General features: G+C 38.2%; 1 pseudogene; it reads left to right on the forward strand.

The window, feature by feature from the left end:
* The first annotated feature begins 2297 nt into the window (after positions 1 to 2297).
* Positions 2298 to 3816, forward strand: LOC102246119 (annotated as a pseudogene).
* Positions 3817 to 4806: the final 990 nt, after the last annotated feature.

A 4806-nucleotide genomic window follows, 5' to 3' on the forward strand; every position in this document is an offset into this window, starting at 1 on the left:
CCTCCTTATTAGAGAAATGGTAGGTAAACTCTCCATTATTTTCTTCACTTTGTTTTTTGTTTTGATTTGTTTCACTTAATGATACATCCTGGAGATCTCTCCATGCTGGTATATAGAGACACATCTCCTTTTCACAGCTGGATAGTACTTCAGTGTAATATATGCGAATATACCTTAGTTTATTTCTACTAATGGCCATTTCATAGTTTTTTGCTTTTACAAATCATGATGCAATAAATAGCTTTATGCAACATTTTCTTTTCTATATTTTTTGTCAGCGTAGTTTAGGAAGAATCCTAAAATTGGGGATTGACAATCAAAGGGAAAATGCATATGTACTTTTGCAGCATAGTGCTCACTTCTCCTCTGTAGAGTTTGGGCTGTTTTCCATTCTCGCCAGCCATGTAGGAGAGGTCCTGCTTTTGCCATGCCTTTACCTACAGATTAGGCCAGCAAATGTTTGGAGTTGCCAAACCTGGAGGTGAGAAATAGTATCTCACCTCAGAAACAGAGGTGTAGTTTTAATTTATTTTACTTTTTGTGCTTTGATTTATTTTCTCTATTATGAGTGATGTTAATGTATTTTGATATATTCAAGACACATTTTAATTTATTTTTCTATGGGTGTTTATTTCTATATCTTGGTCTATTTTCTATTGAATTGTTGGATTTTTATTTCTGTTCTTCTTAAATTTCTTTGTACAATAGGAATATTCACCCCTTTGATGTAAGTTAGAAAATGTTTCTTTCCTTAGTCTGACATTTGTGCTTTAATTTGTCTATGATTTTTTGTCCTACATTATGTGTGAGATTTGCATGTAATCATACTTATTAATCCTTTTCCATTCTTTTTCAAATCTTAGAAATATTTTCCCTACTCTTATTTTACAAAAATTTAGCCATGTTTTTTCTATTATTTATATGGATTAGTTTTTTACATTTAAACTTCTAATCGATTTGGACTTTGAATAGCATGAGGCAATAGATGCAGTTTTATCTTTTTCTATGTGGTTATACAGTTACCTCAAAGTCCTTTATTAGTCCATCTTCCCCCCCATTGACATGAGATGCTGCCTTACTGAATATAACTGTAACATAATGGAATGGAATATAAATGAATAGAGTATGATTAATTTGGTCTATTTCTGAATTTTCTGCTTTCGTTTCACAGTTCTCTCTATCCATGCACCAACATCATACTGCTTTAATCACAGAAACTATGATGCTTGACTCCTGGAAGAGCTAGTCCTCCCTTCTTGTTGTTTTTTCTTAATAGTTCCAGATAACTTTCTTTTTTATCCATCCAAATAAACCTTATAATCCATTATTTGAAGTTTATAATATGCTACTTAACTTTATAACCCACTGTTTGTCATCTGCATGAAAAAAAGATGCTGACCAAAAAAAATAACTTTAGTTATATGAAATCATGTTAGAGAAGTATCTATTTTTTCTTCATCCAAAGACTTTTAAATCCACTATTTATCACTTATAAGGTAAAAACTTTATGACCAAAAATTCAAATTTATACTTATATAAGCTCAATTTAGAGAAGTATCCATTAATTCCAATTTTATGATATGCTTTAAACATGAGTCAGGTTGGAATTCTGCCAAATGTCTTTTCTTCATCTAGATAATTTTCTTCTTCATCTATTAATGGGATGTGTTGTAACAACTAATTTCCCATAATGAGTCATCCTAGTATTTCTGAAATAAATCATAAAATCATGGAGTATTACTTTTTAGTGTCAAATAATTTATTTAAAATTTTTGTATTAATGCCATAACCGGTTTGGCTCAGTGGATAGAGCATCAGCCTGCAGACTCAAGGGTCTCAGGTTCGATTCCAGTCAAGGGCATGTACCTTGGTTGTGGGCACATCCCCTGTAGGAGGTGTGCAGGAGGCAGCTGATCTATGTTTCTCTCTCATCGATGTTTCTAACTCTCTATCCCTCTAACTTCCTCTCTGTAAAAAATCAATAAAATATATTTAAAATTTTTGTATTAATATTTCCAAATGAGACACATCTGTAGCTTTACTTACTGGTGAAGTCTTTGGTAGCCTTGGGATCAATATAACACTTGATTCATATAGGAATTGAGAGATTTCCCTCTTTTTTTTATATGATCAGGAATAGCTCACATCGCATTGAGATGATCAGATCTTTAAAGTTTTAAGTGAGTTCCCCTGTGAATGGACTTGGACCCTGTACTCTTTTGTGGGGAAAGTTTAATCTATTATTTCTTCCATAGTAATTGAACTCTTGTCATCTCTCTGTTCTTCCTGGGATCGATATGAGTAATAGATCATTACAAATTTTCATGGAGGAAAAGAATGAAGAAAAGAGGGTTGGGAATGGCCCCCACTTAGCTAAGTTGAACCTACTCCACTCTCCGGTCCTTCCATAAGGTCTTGTGGAAGCCTTAAGCACAGAACCTCTTGAAACAAACAGGGCTGGCCTTTAGGACAACACTCTGAGGGTTGTTCTGGTGGGGAAAACTGGAAGTGGGAAAAGTGCAACAGGAAACACCATCATTGGGAGAGGAGCATTTGTATCTAAAATTGCTTGCTCCCCATGCTGTTACCAAGGAATGTCAGAAAGCAGAGTGCCAATGGAATTGGAGGAACCTTCTTGTCGTGGACACCCCAGGGCTCTTTGACACCAAGAAGACATTGCAGACCATCTGTGAGGAAATCAGCAGGTGTGTCCTCTTCTCCTGCCCTGGGCCTCATGCCATCATACTGGTACTACAGCTGAGCCGCTACACGGAGGAGGAGCAGAGAACGGTTGCATTGATCAAGGCCATCTTTGGGGTGGCGGCCATGAAGCACATGATCATGTTGTTCACTCGCAAAGATGATTTGAAGGGTAAGACACTGAGTGACTTTTTAGCAAACGCAGACGTGAAGCTAGAAAACATCATCAAGGAGTGTGAGACCCGCTGCTGTGCCTTCAACAACAAGCAGAATGCAGATGAGACTGAGAAGGAAGCTCATATGCAGGAGCTGGTGGAGCTGATAGAGGAAATGGTGCAGGAGAATGGAGGGGTTCACTTTTCTGATGACATATACAAGGACACAGATGAAAAGCTGAAACGGCAGGCAGAAGTCTTGAAGAAAATCTATGCTGAGCAATTGGAGATGGAAATTAAACTAACAGAAGAGCAATGTGATCAGGGAAAAATATCACAGGAAGAAAAAGAGGAAAAAATAAAAATCCTAAAGATGAAGCATGAGGAAAAAATTAAAAATATAACGGAACAAGCTGAAAGGAATATATTTGCAGATATTGTACAAAGAATTTGGAATATGCTTTCAAATCTATGGCATACCTTTTTCAAATAGTGTAATTTTTTTTCTTTTTAATTTGCCATGATTTGTTACTGTGGTAGATTGTATTTTCAAAAAATGGTTATAACAGTATCTTCTATCCCATCTATTCTTATAATCTGGGTTTGTTTTTCCTTTTATTGAGTTATAGGGGTCTGTGCCACTGCCTTTCAATTCCATGGACTTTGTAACTGATTTGGCAAATAGTGGATGGCTGTGACTTCTTAAGTTAGATAGGAAGGATGCCTCCTTGCTCTCTGGAGTATGTGCCCTTGGCCCTTGCCCACCATGTGGTGAGGAAGCCCAAGTTGTCCATCGAGTCCACATGAAGAGGACACTCCCCTGGCTGGTCTTTCATCTGCCAACAGAAACAACTTGCCAGCCATGCTAGTAGGGAAAGATGGAAGCAAATTCTCCAGCTGTCAACTGAGCCATCTCAGATGAAGCAGCAAAGAGCAAAGATGGGCCACCCCCCTGCATCCTGCCCAGGTTTCAAGAGAAAAATAAATGATTGTTGTTGCTTTAAACCACTAGGCTTCGGGATGGTTTGTTATGCAGTGACAGCTAACCAGAAGCATCCTCCCATCATTCCCCACCAATCCCCACAATGCCAATAAACTGAAGAAGTTAGAAAATGGCATAATCATAAAATAATATATTATGCAGATTTGACAGGCTCAATTTAGGCCAATTCAAATGAGAAATCCTTCCTATATCAGTGTTAGCACCACTGGTGATGCACATTATTTTAGTCCATGTCTGTGATCCCCTTGTTAGTGAAGCAGCAGGCTTCTCCAGCAAGATGGTTCTATTGTCCATGTGAGGCAGGATAGTAAGAAGCTAGAAAAATTCCTGGGAAAGTGGGATGGGGAAACTGAGACAAGAAAATTACACAAGGCCAGTCTGTTTGGGTGTCTTTCAGCCAGCTTGTGAATCACAAAACTTTATCTTTACCAACCAAGGACACTTGAGAGCAAATGGTTTATATTCTCCTCTCTATCCAGAGTATACATAGCTTACATCATCCTGGTCTTGGGAGTAGATAGAGCACAAAGACCCAATTAAGGCCATTTGTGCCAGCTAAACCCAAGGGTAGAAGAAGTCAGGGAACAAATAACAAAAAGCCAGACAGACCTAAGATAAAACTAAAACTGATCAAAGAATAATTCCAAACTCCCCCATAAACTCATTTTGATGCATCTGCATATTAAAAATGCACCTGGAAAGATGAAAAAAAAAAAAGGTATAGAAAGCCCCCAGGACAAAAACTCGCTGCTTTAGAGCAGGTGCATGCCCCTTTCAAGGCATGAATTATTTATTTCTTCCTAAATTCTAAGGGTCCCCCGTGAGAGACTTGCAGTCAGCAGAGCACTGGGCAGTGGCAGCTGGACCCAGACTCAGCCCTGGATCCTGTCTCCAAGGCTCCCTTTTCCCTGACTTCCCAGGGAGCTGAAGCAGCCCCGCCTTGGCTCA

The sequence above is a fragment of the Myotis brandtii genome, unplaced genomic scaffold, assembly GCF_000412655.1.
Source record: "Myotis brandtii unplaced genomic scaffold, ASM41265v1 scaffold224, whole genome shotgun sequence".
Lineage (NCBI taxonomy): Eukaryota > Metazoa > Chordata > Mammalia > Chiroptera > Vespertilionidae > Myotis > Myotis brandtii.